At 35.5% G+C, this 18234-nt stretch overlaps 1 long non-coding RNA gene across 2 annotated transcripts in view; it reads left to right on the top strand.

Moving 5' to 3' along the window:
* LOC121134711 overlaps positions 1–18234 on the top strand; it is a 58696-nt gene that overhangs the window by 17338 nt on the left and 23124 nt on the right. For both annotated transcript variants that reach the window (XR_005871833.1, XR_005871834.1), the window contains exon 2: positions 4229–4306. This is a non-coding gene — a long non-coding RNA (uncharacterized LOC121134711). The remainder of the gene's footprint in view (positions 1–4228; positions 4307–18234) is intronic.

The raw sequence follows: 18234 nt of genomic DNA, 5'->3' as shown, positions 1-18234 counted from the left end.
AAGAACGGGAGAAAGAGGAGAGAGAATACCAGGGTCCAACCACCCAGCTACACAGTAAAGACATTGAGTGAGAAGGAAAGAAAGGTATATAGAATAGACGAAAATAAAAGTCCAGAGGCAAGCCAGGTGTTGGTGGCACATGCCTTTAATGCCAGCACTCAAGAGGTAGAGCCAGTGGATCTCTGTGAGTTTGAGGCCAGCCTGGTCTACAGATCGAGTTCCAGGACAGCCTCCAAAACAATACAGAGAAAGGCTGTCTCAAAAAAGCAAAACATAACAAAAAGCCCAGAGGCAAAAGGTGGGATAATTTGAGAAAGGATGGTTAGAAACAAGCCAAGCTAATGCTGACCCCCCAGAGAGTCCAAAGAATAAAAAAAAAAAAAAACAAGCAACAATGGGGGGTGAGGTGGGGTTGGCAGGGAAGATTTATTTTGAGTAGCTAAACATGCCTTAAGGAAGGGAATGCTTCTGGAAATTGTTTACATGAACAGGAATGAGTGGAAAAAAGTGAGCACAAAGTAAGAAGACTGGCATTTATCATGGAAACAGAGAATACAGATGACGATTTTAAATATTACCATATTTATTAGACTTTTATATTGTGTTAATTCTAGAAGCACCAAAAACGATTGATAAGAAAGATAGATATATACAGGCTATGATAATGACGCCAAACCAAAAGATTGTTAAAATATGACTTAACTGACAGTAGGAACAATGAGAAGAATATGATGGTGCAAACTCTTTTTTTTCCCGTTTGTATCTATAATCAGTGAATGACTGACATGACACACGGTTAGCTCAGTAAGGACTCTTTTTGTTGTGCTCCAGGACTTCTTATGTCAGGGATGGCTAGCAATCTAGTGCTTGCTTTGTGTTCCCTTTGATGAGTTGAGCTTTGTGAGTGTCTATTCTTCACTGTTTACTAAAGTAGATAAAGGCATCCTATTGAAAATTTCAAGTTATGTGGCAAAGGACAACTGTGTAGACAAGTGTTCTGATCATGTCCCTAGGAGACTATTTCGTAGAAAGCAATCACTGGGGTTGGTTATTTTGAACCATGTACATTCTGGTCAGCAAAGCTTGAATTCAGCTACAACATTTACATATTCTAACAATAACAACAAAATAAAACCAAATATTCTTCCAACTGGGACCTCAAAAGTCTATTCTTTCTAAATGTAATCTTTGGTTCTAACTGATGATGTCCTCCCCATGAGGACATATTTAGTATCTCACTGTTGTACTGTGTGTGTGTGTGTGTGTGTGTGTATGCATGTGTGTGTACTTGTGTGTAGGTGTGTGTACATATGTGTACTTGTGTTTAGGTGTGTGTGCATGTAGATGTATGTATTTAGGTGTATGTGTAGTATGTGTGTGCATGTGTGTATGTGCATGTATATGCCTATGTGTGCTTGTGTTTGTAGGTGTAGATATTTGCTTTTCCGAGACAAGAACAATTTACGGAGTTTCTCTGTAAGGCCAGGATATTAACACTGATGATATACAGTTTGTTTTACCTAATTTTGCTTTCTAATGTATATACAATGGTGTTTTCTATAGAATGTGTAGCATATTTGCTATTATTTATAAATTAAGTTGACAAGTCATAATATTTCAAATAAAATATCATATAAATTATATAAATGGAGAGGAAAATGAATACATATTATTCTTTATTAAACTGAATACACTATTTTAAATCTCCAATATAATGACAGTTTTTCTTTTAGTTTTGAATATTTGTTTGTTCTTAAAACTTGTATGAGTTCTAGTAGACTTTCCTAGTACTTTTAAATCATGTTCATGCAAGTTTTGAATGTTTGTTTTACTTTCTAAAAGAATCAGTACTAACATGATATTTAATGCTCACTCATAGGTAATGACACTAAGTGGTTCTGTGGGCAAAAATGTGAGAGGAGTGGGTTGGAGGACACTGGGAGCTCAGTGCCTTCTTATACACTGATATCACAGAAGATCATGAAGCATTCTGCTTCATAGGAACAAACTACAAAATACAAGACAACTCAAATATTTCCCCAATGCAGCTATTCTAATCATGCAGGCCTCAGTTTCTCTAGGTGCTGACATTCTAATTTATGCAAAGACCATCATAGAGAAGGTGAACCACTCACATGGCACATCTTTCTAGACTTTTGAAATCTGATAGATCCTTAAATGCTGCTTTAAGTTATGAGTCTGTGGCAATTAGGAATTTCATGCTGAAGTGGTGCAACCTTGGATATGAAATTTGGACATGATTAACCAAAATAGCAAGTGTGTCCTCAAAGATAGTAAGATCAAATAAAAGCCATGCATGACATCAGAAATTGATGTGTACGTGACTTGAAAAGAAAATCTGTCAATTGCACACCAAACTCTTTACAACAGTGCTGTGCTTCTGCCACTCATTGACTCCTGCTAAGACTATTTTGCTAAGGAGCTTTATAAACTACTTTATAAACAGCACTTCCTTATGCTGTAGTCTGAGTTTTGAGATCCCATTACCAGAGACCTCACCTTTTGTCTCACTTTACACAAGCCAGTGTTTTCACTTTGATTCCCAGAACTCCTGTTATTACCTTTTACTGCACCATTGCAGAAAGATAGTTTTAATGATGCTAACAAGGGAATGAATATTACATTAGAAACCAATTATAATGGAATGAATGGCTATGCTAAATCCTTTTGAGAGTCTCCATATCCTCCAGGACAAGTTGACATAATGCCTCCTAATTGCAGTCTATTGCCTGTTCATGCTTCTGATCCTGTATCTTGTCCTGGATCCATTCTTACATAGTCATAATATGTTCTAGAAATATCTGTCTGTTGCTAAAATGTGTGTCCTTCCTCATGACTCTTTTCTCCCACACGGTAATAAGCCGAAAGCAGTATATTTTCTTAATGTATTCCACAGCACATTATTATTGACACAGGTATGGAATAGCAGTTAAGTATAGACCATCAGGATGGCAATGTACCATAGCTAATAAGGTAAAAGGAGACATGCATTTATAGCACTTTCTATAATATGGTTGTGTGTTTATAGCTATTCTTAATAACCTTTCTCTGTTACTGTGTCTCTCTGTCTCCTCCTCTTGGTCTCTCTGTCTCTCTCTATCTTTGTCTTTGTCTCTCTCTCTCTCCCTTCCTTCATTTGCTGTACTCTATTCTCTAGTTCTCCTGATCCCTCCACTACTTCTCTTTTTCCCTGCCTCTCAATCCTTAAACCAGAAATAAAACCTTCTTTGCTCAACTTTGAATATGTGAACGATATCTGGACCATTCTAAATTTTACATCATCACAATAATTTTCAATTTGATAATTTAAAATTATCTTATAAGAACTCATAATTCATTCACTTAAATTTGTAATTTTCAAATTCTGAAGTATCCATATGGGCAAGCTTGCAGCCTTCATTTGTTAAATGATGTGTCCCAGGTTTAAGGTACCACAGACCCATGGAACTTGAGCAGATGGTACTTTGCAATTAATATGAATTTTAAAGGCCGAATGCTGTGTGCATAATGGCATTTGCTTTGCCTGCTATTAGATATTGGATTTTACTCATGTACTGCTTTAAAAAATTGCTCTACATTCTGCCACCTTCGACCTTACAGAAGATTAGGAAATTGGGAAGTTATTGAGTGAGGAGATCCAACAAAATTACAATTACAGGAATTTCTGAATGCTGCATGTAATTGAATTTATCCACAAGCCAAAAAAATCAATGCAGTCATCCAGAAACATGCCAAATGTGACATTCAGTTTTTTATGCTTTATCAAACCTAATTGATGCTGGAGGAAATAAATGAGAGAAGTAGGCAATCATATAGTATGAGTCTCTAAGGATATATCAAATAGCCATTTGTAAGTGCTGAGGGTAATTCATATTTCTGAATGACTATTGATGGCAGCAATTCTATGAACTTTTTTCCCTTCTTAAGTTCCAGCTCTAAAAATTTCTCCCTGTATTCCTGCAAGGAGTGATATCAAGAAGAATTCTATATAGTGGATAGATATTGTCACGATACTTTCTAAAGTAACTATGTTGGGACTATAGAATCAAAAGTGGAGCAACAGAATCAGGACTGTAGTAGAATGCTGTCACTTAAAATATACACTCTAAGAGGACTTGATATCTTTCTCAACTCTTCTTTACTGTTGCTGTTGTTACAATGCATTGCTCATGCAACCCATGCCAATATTCTCTCTTTCTTTACACAGATGTCTACATATGAAGATACACCTTCAAGGTCCAGGCCTGACAAATACCCCACAACCCAGTTTCTTCCACTCTGTGAGGTTAATGCAAGGTTTTGTTTGCTTGCTTTGTTTTTTGGCTTCCTATCAACTTCAGACACTTTTCTGTAGAATTAGTATGGTATTGTTTAGTTTTTAATCCATAAGACCACAAAGAGTGACTTCCAAAATATATTGTCAGTAAATAAACCATGGTTTAACTGCAGTGACTATATTTAGAAATGGTATCTCTGGACCTTTTTATTTGAGATGTGAATATATGTGATCTACCTTAGTCTTTTTGCACTACTGTAACAAACAACATAGACAGAATAACTTGGAAATAGCAGAAATATATTTATCATCATTTTGAAATTTGAAAGAAACCAAAACGATACAATATAGATTCAAGCATTTGATGAAGGACGCTTCATGGCTATCACCATTTGTCAGTAATGGAAAAGGCAGGACACCTGAGGATCTTTTAGTAAGGGTGTTAATCTTATTCATTAGACCTCCACCCTTATGTCATAATCACTTTCCAAGGCAATTGTTTAGCATATCATCAGACTGGTGATTAGGTTTCAACATGTAAAGTTGAAGGAGACACACATATTTGACTCAAAACCAGCCCTACATGTAGGACCCATATCCAAGTGAAAAGATGAATAACAAAGCAATGAACACATTTTTCCTCACTAGGCAAAAGAAAAGGCTATGTGAGGACACAGCCAGAGGCAGAAGTCCGCAAGCTAGAGAACCCATGCAGAAACTAAATCTGTTGACAACTTGATCCTATGCTTCCATTATCTGGGACTGTGAAAAAAATGAATCTGCTGTTTATATTCTGAAGCCATGGTACTTTTTGTTTATGTTTTGAAGCTATGCTACTTTGTAAATGTTATTTTGGATCCAGTTAACATGAAAATCAATAACAACCATGGGACATGGAAGTCATAACCTCCATGAAGACACAAACATCTTACAGCACCAATCTTTAGCTGTGTCCAGCTAAACTTCCAGGGGTAGCTTTGTACAAACTATGAAGTTCATACTGGCCTTGAACTCATGATCATCTGTCTTAGCCTCTTTAGTATGCGGGATTATAACACCATGCCATCAGTCTTAGTTTTATTTTATATTTTATTACATATAATTTTGAATTACTATTTTGTGAGTTATATTGCTATTGAAATTACATTTTTGAAACCTCTGCATTCATATATTTAAGGTGTATATTTTACATTTAAAATAAAACCAACAAATGCTGTGTATTCATAAACTGAATGTGCTACTCCAAATTAAAATTAAATAAGCATGTTTTTATAATCTTGATTTCTATAAACTGTAAATTTTGACATCAAAAGAGCAAACAGTATTGACACAAAAATGGGGAAATGATTTTATTCTTCATGTAAATGTCATATTTGGATTATGAGACAATTTGATCACTCATTTATTTACCCACACTTAAAAGACAAGACCAAGCTAGTGTTAAAGTCATGAAAGCTACAAGATGATATTTTGAAGGAATGTGTTTCCCAGTTTGGTAACAGAAGTGCATCAGTATTCAAGTACACCTGTGAGTGTACAGCCTCCTTGATGGAATTCCTATACAAGATACACCTTTAGTACTATAATTAAGTCATTTTTGTGATAATCTTTGTGTGATCATCTATACCTCAGAAGAATACCACTAACCAGAAGACTTACAGGCAGTTTCCCAGCTGGAATCAATGCCTTACACTTTATCAAACTAAACATCATTGACAAGTAAAGGGCTTAAGTGAATCTCTCCGTTTCTTGTCTTCTTCCTAATAGGCTATCCATTCCATCTGTATTTTAACCAAAGGCACTGGGTAGCACTGATTTCTTTTGTTTGATTTTCTTTTCCTGTACCAAATACTCTCCCAGACAACTCAATATGAACAATGCATCTATTTTATCCATCAGTTTTCCTGTTCATGGCCATTACTGGAAACCACAGGAAGTTTGTCTACTAGGGAGTCCATGCACTTACCATTTTAAATGGGCTTCCTTTTTACATTTGCCCCTTAGCACCCATTTTAAATAAAACGGAGCCCATATTTTTTTCTGCGTATAAAATATATATATGATTGGTGCTACAATTAAAACTCTTCAATGGTATCTCAGAGTTGTTTTGATTTGCATTTCTCAGATGGCTAAGGATGTTGAGCACTTTCTCAAGTGCCTATCAGCCATTTTAGAATCCTCTATTGAGAATTCTCTACTTAGTTCTGTAGCCCACTTTTTAATTGTATCCTTTGGTGTTTTGGAGACTTGCTTCTTGAGTTCTGTGTAAATTTTAGAGATAAGCCCTCTGTCAGATGTGGAGTTAGTAAATATCATTTCCCATTCTGTGGGCTGCCTTTTTGTCTTGCAGAAGCTTCTCAGTTTCAGGAGGTCCCATTTATTAATTGTTGATCTCACTGTCTGTGCTACTGGTATGTTCAGGAAGCTGTCTCCTGTACCAGTTCGTTCCAGGGTACCGCCCACTTTCTCTTCTAATAGGTTCAGTGTGGTTGGATTTATGTTGACGTCTTTGATCCACTTGGACTTAAGTTTTGTGCATGGCGACAGACATGGATCTATCTGCATTCTTCTACATGCCAGCATCCAGTTGTACCAACACCATTTGTTAAAGATGCTTTCTTTTTTCCATTGTATATTGTTCTTTCAAGTTTTGTGAATATTTGTGCTGGTATTTTAATGGGGATTGCATTGAATATGTAGATTGCTTTTGGCAGGATTGCCATTTTTACTACATTGATCCTACCTATCCAAGAGCATGTGAGATGTTTCCAATTTCTGAGGGCTTCTTTAATTTTTTTCTTTAAAGACTCAAAATTTTGATCATACAGGTCTTTCACTTGTTTGGTTAGCATTACCACAAGGTATTTTATGTTGTTTGTGGCAATTGTAAAGGGTGATGTTTCTCTGATTTCTCTCTCAGCCCTTTTATCATCTATATATAGTAGGGCTACTGATTTTCTTGAGTTGATCTTGTAGCCTGCCACTTTGCTGAAGGTGTTAATCAGCTGTAAGAGTTCCCTGGTAGAGTTCTTTGGGTCATTTATGTAAGCTATCATGTCATCTGCAAATTTTGAAAGTTTGACCTCTTCCTTTCCAATTTGTTTCCCCTTGATCTCCTTTTGTTGTCATATGGCTCTGGCTAGAACTTCAAGTACAATATTGAAAAGGTATGGAGAGAGTGGACAGCCTTATCTTGTTCCTGATTCAGTGGCTGATGGAAGCAGAGGCAGACGCCCACAGCTAAGCACTGAGCTGAATTCAAGAAATCCAGTGACAGAGTGGGAGGACTGATGACCAAAGGGGTTAAGACTGGGATGGTTTAACCCCCAGAAACAGCTGACCTGTCAAGGGGTAGCTCTTGAATCCCAGACTGATACCTGGGAACCCAGCATGGGACTGATCAAGACCCCCTGAATGTGGGTGTCAGTGAGGAGGCCTAGGTAATCTATTGAGCCTTGGGTAGTAGATCAATATTTATCCCGGGTACACAAATGGACTTTGGGCTCCCATCCAACAATGACAAATCCACTCTCACCCTGGAATCTTGGGGGAGGATCTAGGCTATGGACACCCCTATGGAGGGCCTCAACCTCCCTGGGGAAATGAGGAGATATTGTAGGGGTTGGTGGGAGGGCATGGGAGGAGGGGAGGGAAAGGGAAAGGGACCTGGAATTGACATGTGAAGCAATCTTGGGTCTAATTTAAATTTAAATTTAAAAATAAAATTAAAAATAGGAAAAAAACTCTTCAATGGACTCTAGTGAGAAATAGAATTGTATTGAGAAAGCTTGCAATAATTTCATTGTCAAATATGTGGCTCCTAGATACCTCTATCCCTCATGTGATATCTAACTATTGTATGTACCCATTCATTGACTATCCTTCATCCATAAATATCATCGCAGGATCATTTCTTTAATTACCTTATTTATAGTTATGAAACTAGTAATGGTAATATTAACATTGGCTAGTAGCTTCCCCAGTGTCTCCCAGTATCCCTGACATGCCAAGTTTATGTCCTTTTTAAACACTCATTGTGTGTCATTGATCAATGGCTCATTTTTATGAACAGAATATGCCAAAAGTGATGTGCTAACCCCAAAATGATTAGCTGTCCCTTACACTTTCCTTGCCTTTAGGTTGTACATTATCTGTTATTCTCACATGTTACCTCTTAGTCAAAGGAAACAAGTGTTGCTTTTCTTTTACCTACTGGAATGCCTTTAGTAATAACTATTTCCAGGGACTATCTAGCTAGAAAATAATTCTTTATTCTTGCTTCTAGTGATTTTCATGCCCTTACTCTTTGCCTGACACAATTCTTACCTATAAAAATATTTCATTACCTGTTTCTGTTTAGTTCTTCTAAGCTTTGTTCTAAATTGAGATATACTCAAATTATGCAGCTGTTAACGTTCAATATGTTTTCCACAGAAAAAAATTATATATTACGGTGAGGGCAGAAACTCATTAATGGATGTTTATGAATAATTGCTGATTTTTCTATAGTCAGCTCCAATAAAGGAAAATGATAAGGAGGTGGAGGAGGAGAAACAGAGAGACTGGGGGGATGCCTCAAGGGAGAGAGGAGAGAGGGAAAGTTCAGAATGAAACACTAGTAATTATATAGGACAGCCTATCCTGGTGACTTGTACAGCCTTGTGGCACACTGCAGCAGCTATGACACCAAGCCTCAGTGGTCCTGACTACAAATTTCAGTGTCTTCAAGTGATGTGGACAAATATACCTATATATGCCATTACTAAATACAATGAGCATCCTCTCAGTTGCAACTAAGAGAATACTGGAAAAATGAAGGTTTAAACTAAGGACAGTATTTTCCTGAACACAGATGCAGAAATAGGCAACCAGAACACTTGACAGGAAATGATTTCAGCAAACCCCAAGGCACTCTCTACTTTCATAAGCTACCATTTCCAATTATGACTTTGAGCTCTTATAAAATACAAAGGCTTTAGGCATAACAAATTTTCAAAAAAACAGTGTCCTGAAAAATTAGGCACAAGGACCCCCAAATGCATTACTATGCCATATTTCAGTGACATGCAGGCTTTGTTTTTCAGAAGCCATTAAGCCTGGTGTTTCCCTATTTCTTTGCATGTGTGACAACTGCGGTTCCATTCTTTGTAAAAATATTAATAAAAATAATCAGAATTAATTGAGCTTCAGTGAGCACAGGCAATGGGGAAATTTCTTCCACAGAAGATTAGGAGTAGGCTTCTAAAATCATAGGTGCAAGGGAGGTTCCTTCAGTGTTCCAGATCAGGGAACATTACTACAGCAGATCACATGTTTGAAATGGGTAATAAGAGGAATAAAAGGTGGAAAAATGTAGATAAAAAGTAACTGTTATAGAATAATTTATTGTAGAATAGTTGTTTATGTACAATTCTTTTGTAAAATTGTGTATATTTCTACTTCCAATGTTAGTGACCCATATATACTGTTCAACTGATGGTAATTGAGCTTAAGGACAGAAAAGTCCTAACATATATTACAACAAATGGAACATATCCAAGATATTTAAGATATGTGACTAGTACACCCATTACATTAGAATAAAAACAAATCAGAAAGGATTCAGTCTCCCACGCATAAATCTCAGAGGAAATGGTAACTCAGCATCCAGTCAGAGATCGTAAGACAAATCAGGCCCATTTCATTTTTTCAGAGAAATAATTATCAGAAAATTTGTGGTTCAGATTTTAATTTATTACTTTACAGATTCCATTTTTTAGGTTTAGTTATAATTTTACAAGAATCATAATAAAATCACTGTCTAATATTTCCTGGTAAATTATTCATTCCAAAAACCATTTTGTATGCCAATTATCCATTTTTGTAAGTTTATTATCAATCATGAAAGACCTCTTAAATTTTGACATTAGGAGTATTGTCTAACTTGTAAGGCTATTAGAACTCTACATAACAACTAGGAATGTGTTATGATAACTAGTATTTACTTTTTGGTCCAGTAAAAAGATTGTCTTCAAATTTTTTTTTATATTTTCTTCATTTGAATTCTACACTATAATATCTGTAATAACATTTCTTTATACTATTATTTATAAGTACCCTATTTATACTACATTTCCCATTTTTCTAACATGAATGATTTATTTATTTTATATCTCTGTGTTATTCAAATTTTTCTTAAGAAATGAATGACAAATTACAAAAAGACATAGGTATAGGATCTAAAATAATAACACAGAAGGATAATTTCTTAATTTGTTTAACATTTTTCCTTCTTTAGCATGGAAACATTAAGAATCTGATGTCAGAAAGTGAGACACAAGAAGTTACAGTATGTGTTGAAAACTGTAAAATATTGTGTATATAAGAAGTATTCAGTACTATTTTCAGGTGAAGACTGTCAAATATTTAATGTCCTTAGTTCAAGTTTCACATTAAATATTAATGTAAGTATTTTTAACCCATATTCATATAGTTAAGTGTATTGGTTTAATTTTGAAAATCCCTGGAGGTAATATTCAGCTCTTCCATGATATTATTAACCAAAATGTGACAGAGTTGAAGCATGTTGAAATAGATTCCTTCCAGGCCTTTTCCTTCAGTTCCAACTCAACCCAATGGTAATTATTTTATTCTTAGCCATTTCCCTAATTCCTACAAAACTTACATGTTAATAGCTTATCACATTAGTTCTCTCTAGAATTTTATAAAATTTTCCATCATAAAAGCAAAGGTTATTAGAGGTGAATAATTGGCTTTTGGGCATATAACATAAACACAATATTGAAAAATATAATTATAATCAGTAAAAGGTCTTTTACTGTATTTGGGGAGGTAGAAACCATAATTAGAAACAATAAGTCATAGACCAATCTTTTTTAATAGTATATTTCAATGTAACTTTCTTTGTCTTTCATATAATTTTTAGTTAATCTACTAGCATTTGTACTTTTCTAACATAAAAAAATCTAGAAGCAATGATGTCAAGTTTATTTCTCCTTTATCTAAAGGAAAAATATGTATTGAAAGTGTTTAGATAAAGATGGAATAGCCAACCAGTAATTAAGTATTAAAATACATTTTATTGCTCCCAAATCTCATTTATTGTAGTAGAATCTACTCACTTATTGTAAACCTGAGTTATATGCATATTATAAGACCCTGTGAGCACACATGTGAATTTTTAAAGTATACATATATGCAGATGTTTTTGAATTCTCTTTATATAGAATCATTCATAAGAACTGGCTTTCTTTTACTTCCCTATATTTGCAGTGAACAAAGAAAAGTCCCATAGTGGAATAGTTTTGTGATTCCTACCTTTGTTCCTAAGACTAATTTATCACGGACCCCACAAAGCAGGAAATTACAGCAACCAGCTACAGTCCTGCATTTAAGGGGTGGGGGAAGTAATCCAAAGATCAGCAATTGTGGAAAGATAAATTTTGTACAATTTTCTTTTAATGGCTTCCTTCTTTTCTTACTAGAATAAATTGCTATACTTTAAATCAATGAAAAATGAGAATATAATCTGTAAAAAATCTCAAAGCTCATTTTCAAAGTATGTATCAAGCTTTTGAATAATTTCACCTCGGCACTATTCATTTATTGTTATTCTCTAGAAGGAATAAAATAATTCGATGTAAGAGAAAAGAATAGTTATTATCAAATTTTAAAAGAATAGAAAGAGAATAAAAACTAAGGGGACATTTACAGTAATAATGAACACTAATTACTAAAAGATTTTACACCCAAGAAACAAGGCAGACATCAAGAAGTATTTACTAAATGCAAAACAATAATGGTGGGAATTAAAAGAGAAAAGATTGGCATGTAGGAGATTTTTTCCATAAATGAAAATGCTTTGTAAATAAAGATAACAAAACAGTTATTTTAATTAAGGCTAGTAACTGATTAAAAACAATGGCATTTCAAAAAAAATTCAATGCTTAGTGCATTTGAAGCATGATTTTAAAAAGTCTAAAAATATATGAAGTGATTTTAGGAACTTTTTTGAATTCTATATTCAGAGAATAATTCCACACGATAAAATCCCATTCAAAGGAGGTGTCATGGAGAGTATTTTTCTAGTCTTTCATAAGATTCTTATATAAAACTTAAAATGTAAAAAAAGGTTATATATTAATTTTGTCTTTTCTTTCAAAAAGTTCCAAATTAAATGTAATAGCAATATTTCATAAAACATCCACAATTGTTGACAGTAGATTTAGAGCTCTGACTGAAAATGTGGAAATTATCTTCCCCATTATGCATTTGAATAGAGATGTAAGAGAGGAAACTTTGTAACTTCAATACAAAATGCCTGCATATTGATGCTTTTATTACATTCAAAAATCAAAGTTTCTCAATTTAAAGAAGGAAAATGTTCACAAATTCCTTTGCAAGAAATATATAGTGACAAGCTTCAGTATTGAGAAGAACCTGTGTGTCAGAGAAGAGGCCTCAGCAATCTGTGCAACCTTCGATAGTAGATCAGTATTTATCCCTGGCATACAAATGGACTTTGGGAACCCATTCCACAGGGAGGGATGCTCTCTCAGCCTAGACACATGGGGGAGGGCCTAGGCCCTACCTGGGATGATACGACAGACTTTGAAAATCCCTCCATGGAAGGCCTTACCCTCCCTGGGGAGCAGAGTGGGGATGGAGTGGAGGGTTGGGGGAATTGGTGAGGATGGGGTAGGAGGGAAGGGAAAGGGAGCTGGGAGCTGGGAGGAATAGGTACAAAAAGTTAAATAAAACAAAATAAAAATCCCATAAAAATTCAAATAGCCAAAAAAAAGGGTATGATTAAATGAAAGATCACAATTTAAGATCATGCCAGATTGTAGGTGGACCATACATCAAGAGATTGATGTTATTTTGAGAAAAACAGAAAAAGGTACTATACAAACTCCATATGAAGATAGAGAGAGATTAAAGTCTGGAGTCAGGACTTAAGAGGACCAGAAATTCGGAGGAGACAGGAATCACAATTTCGGAGAACATTCAGAAGGGGATCATCCATGCTGATAACTTGGATTTTGAATTCCATAAGTGCAGGAGAACAATTTTTATCATTATTTCATACTGCATTTAGGTTAGGTAACCTAAGAAACTAAGACATGAACCCATTCTGTATACAAAGTGTGAGGAAGCATAGTGTCCTCTGTTGTTAACCATAATTAGATAACTCATTCTTATTGTGCAACAAAAACTGATGACTTGCATTCTCAAATTCACTAGTAATTAAAAAGCAAAAAAAAAAAATGCTGCTGAAATTTAATGGTATCTTCCTAAATAAGAACATTAATGTCTTTAAATACATTTTTGTGAAAATATTGTTAAATCATATTTATAAAATGTTTCATATTTAGAAATAAGTTTCATATTAATCAATACTTTCAATTTTACTGCATTCAATTTTTCAGCTACTACTTTATTTCTTCAGTTTTTACAAATTAAAAAAAATTTACATATTACCTCACCCTGCCATCCTCTCATCAACCCTCCCAACCCACCCCCCCACTCACTCCCAAAGGATAGTGAGGCCTTCCATGGGGGATTATCAAGGTCTGTCACATCATTTGCGGGAGGGCCTAGGCCCTCTTTTGTGTATCTGGGCAGCAATAGTATCCCTGCATAGGGAATGGGCTCCCAAGGTCCGTTTGTTCACTAGGAATAAACACTGGCTCCACTGTTAGAGACCCCATAGACTGCCCAGGCCTTCTAGCTGGCACCCACATTCAGAGGGCTTGGTTTGGTTCAATGCTGGTTTCCCAGCCTTATGACCAGGGTCTCTGTGCTTTCACTAGGTCAGCTCAGTAGTTTCTGTGGGTTCCTCTAGCATAGTCTTGTCTACTTAGCTCATTCCCCCTCCCTCTCTTCAACTGGATTCCAGGAATATAGCTCAGTGTTTAGCTCTAGATAACTGCTTCTGCTTTGGTCAGCTACTGGATGCTCTAAGATGTCAATCAAGTAGACATCTATCTCATTATAGGGGAGGAGCTTCAATGCTAGCCTCTCCATTACTGCCTAGATTCTTAGTTGGGGTCATCCCTGTGGATCCCTAGTGTCAGACCTCTCTCTAATTCTATACCGGCTCCTTCTATCTAGGTATCTCCTTTCTTGGTCTCCTCTACTCTTCCCCTGTCTCAGTCTTCCTGATTCCTCTTGTTCTCATCCCTTTCTTCTTCTCCCCTTGTCTTTTTCCTACCTCTCTCCTCCCATGCTCCCAATTTGCTCAGTGGTTCTTGTCCCTTTCCCCTTATTCTGGGGACCATGTGTTTTTCTCTTGGGATCATCCTTGTTTTCTAGTTTCTCTGGTGGTGTGGGTTATAGACTGTAGACTCTATGTCTAATATTATATGAGTGAGTACATACCCTGCTTGTCTTTCTGCCATTGGATTATGTTACTCAGGAAGTTTTCTTCAAGTTCCTTCCATTTGCCTGTGAATTTCAAAACTTCATTGTTTTTTTTTCTGCTGAGTAATACTCCATTGTGTAAATGTACCACATTTTCTGTATCCATTCTTTGGTTGAGGGGCATCTGGGTTGCTTTCAGGTTCTGGCTATTACAAACAACACTGCTATGAGCAGAATTGAACTTTCTTCAATTTCATCTTCCTGTGAATCTTATTTTAGTTCTTTATTTTCATTCAAGCCAAAGCCTGTTAGTTTCACTCGCACATATTTCTCCTAAATAAGAAAAAAAGTGACAATAAACTTTTCTTATGTACTTTCAGACCATTTTTGTCATCATGACATTTGGGTTTTTTGCAACACAAATTGTAAAAGTCTCAGCTGAAAGTGATTCACAAATATAAAATTTATGATCAATAGTTTTCCTTTTACAAATTTTATTACTTTCTGATGTAGTTTGTTGCTTTGTAGTGGATAAAGCATGTGGTGTCTCATTTACCCTTTTATTTCACTGCATTTCTTTTGGCCTGTGTACTGCATCCTTGTGGACATTTATATGTATTTTTTAAAAATTTTCAGAAATATTATTAATGTAGAACCCTTCAAGAAAAATAATTCAATTGAGGGTATTTAACCATATATTTATCCATGTCGGATACAGTATAAGATCTCATAAAATACAGATGACAAACACTTTCCTTTTTCCTGCACATACCAAGGTATAATAAAGCTTAATTTGTAAAGTAGACATTATAATTCAACACTGCTTAAAATAAAACAATGTTAAAGGGATCCCACCACAGACATAGTTTACAGCAAACTGAAAACATTTGTTCGTGCTGGTTTGGACTCTACTGGATTGGAATACATGCCCAAAGTAAAAAAATTCATTGAGTTCTTTAACTTTGACTTCTGTCCCTAGTCAGTATTCATCTTGTCAGAGTTCCACTCAGCTGACAGACACCATACAGAAATTAGCTACAGACTGTAAGCCGCTCCAAAGTTGATCTATACCACAGCTGTCCCATGTAGTCCTACAAAACTGGAAAGCTCTGGGTTTCCTGAAAGCTTTTGTAAACCAGTTCAGCCAAATTGATTGCTTCATGTATATCTTCAGATCATTGAGAAAACCAGATGGTTCTGATGAAAACGCTGCTTTCCTAATTCTCTCCAGGCCTTTACTTAACATTTGAGCCTTCCTGGCCCCTCACAAAGCCATGCAAACTACAGCCAGAAGTAGTTACAGAGATGAATACATTGTTCCTGGTCCTCAACAAAGGACTGAAATGTTAATTCCAAGGAAACTCCCTGGAAATCGGGTAAAATTGCTACCTATATTGCCTATTGACATACCAAGATTATATGGTTTAGAAATATTTGTTATATCTATGCTAACAAAATAGGTATAGTTATAAATAAATGAGTGTTTTGATGGTATGAAATTTTTGGTTATCCCCAGACAAAGAATGCTAAGACCCTAACAAGGATTTTACAGAGTCACATAAAATAGGGGAAAGTGAAGAACTCCAACTTAGGCTTACAGGGCATCTTATAATAAAGACAAACTAGATGAATTCCTGTTTATGATAAAAGTTCTGTTTTCAAGGATTAGACTATGTCTCACCTGTAACCTTAACTATAAATGGTTCTGTACTTTCTGCTACACAAATTTCAATCATGTCTTTGTTTCAAAATATTGTTTACAACCATACCTTTGTTTCAAAAAGTTATATGACTAACTATGACTACCTGTTGTGATTACCTGGTTTTGACCACATTGTTTGTGTTCTGTTCCTATAACCCCACTCATTTTCCTGTATTTCAAAACGCCCTATTGTTGATATATAAAAACCTTGTCTTACATCTGATACTGACCTCTTGAACTCCACATTAGTAAGAGGCATCCTATGTACACAAATAAATAAGCTTGCTTTAGTTAATTGTCTACTTTAATTAATTTGTCCAGTATGATTTGGATTGGTGGTCTTTCTCCTGCCATCTTTGGGATTAACAGCTTTTGCATGGTATTTCCTTGTAGTAACAAGACAAGCAACATATACACTATGCTAAAGTTTTTGCATGTGTTTTTAAACAACTTCTGACAAAAAACATTGTCATTCCATATTCTCTTCTACTCTTACACCTCATAAATGCAATGTGCGTTTTCATTAAGTGGGTGCTTGTTATAGATTGGGGCTATAGCATTTGCATTTTTAGTGATAGCAAACATTTATTTTATTCCAATTTTTATAGTTAGGAAAATTTCTCTTATGCGAATTCTTAGCAACTTCAACATACATTTTTCTGACTTTCTTATCTCAAAAATTTTCACTTAAAGAGAGTATTTGGGGCTTCTCCTTGGTACATTCATGTTGACAGCATCAAAAATCTTAGGTTTAGAAACCATTGCAAACTAGGAGTTACTTGAGCTCTGCACTGTCAGCATGTGATAGTCAATTTTCTAATGAAGACAGCTACTAAATATCATCAGCACATTTGGAGACATGATATTTAAGTTTCTTTTTTATTTCTGGATTTTTCACAGAATAATTTCTGCTTGGAGTTGAACATGATTAGATGAAACCTCAGAATATGAAGCTGCACTGCACAGGTGTAGGAAGGCTTTGCTCTGTGAGGGTTATCCAAACTGTTAAAAAGATAAGGAATTCATGTATTACTTGTGCCAGGAAGCAGGTCATGACCTAGGGAGCAGAGAAAAAACATCAGGGACAGACATCAGGGAGGAAAAAACTGAAGAGAATCAAGCCTGGAAGGTCAGGCATTAAGTTTATTCCAGGAACTCAAGAAGGAAGGAAGAAACACTTCAATTTCTCTTTCTGTCCCTATGCCTGTCTCTGCTTTTTTCCCCTTGGTCCTCTTTTATTGATCATATACTACTCTCTACTGAACTGAACCAAAATGGTGTCTTTGACAAAACAGTTATTGATGTTAAATTATGTTGAGATAAAATCAGAGAAGTGAGATAAACCTAGTAGGTTTATGTGATTACTAAATTTTTTCAGGAGAAAGGAGGAGACTCTTGGGACTCAAAAAAAAAAATAAAAGATAGCAGGTCTAGAAGAACAGAGACTTACAGGATTTTCTAGTGCCCCTTGTGGCAGTATAAAACAAGCAAAAAACTTCTGCGGGTGGGTAATCTGGCCAGCCAACCAGCATGAAGAGATTTCAGGATTGTGCTTCTTTTTCAGATCTGGGTAGAGGGTGCTAAGGATACAGCTTTCATGAGTTGTCATCTATGGTGGAGTGGGCTTTTCCATCATTCAGGATTTCCCATGATGCATCTGCTTATTTGAGTTATCCTTGATCTTGTAAGTAATCCCTCACTCATGCTTCTGTTAGAAAGTCCCAGTTAAACTCACTGGTTCACACACTTGGACATTGGTGCAATTGTCACTTCGATCTGATTATACTTCATCTGTGTGTGGTATAGCAAAAATCATTTGCATATGACAAAACCTTTATGTGAATTACAATAATAATGTACTTAGTGTTAAAAG

The sequence above is a fragment of the Mesocricetus auratus genome, unplaced genomic scaffold (genome assembly GCF_017639785.1).
Source record: "Mesocricetus auratus isolate SY011 unplaced genomic scaffold, BCM_Maur_2.0 Super-Scaffold_100029, whole genome shotgun sequence".
Taxonomy (NCBI): Eukaryota; Metazoa; Chordata; class Mammalia; order Rodentia; family Cricetidae; genus Mesocricetus; species Mesocricetus auratus.
Note: the sequence above shows the minus strand (reverse complement) of the source record. Positions and strands in the feature narration are given on the sequence as shown.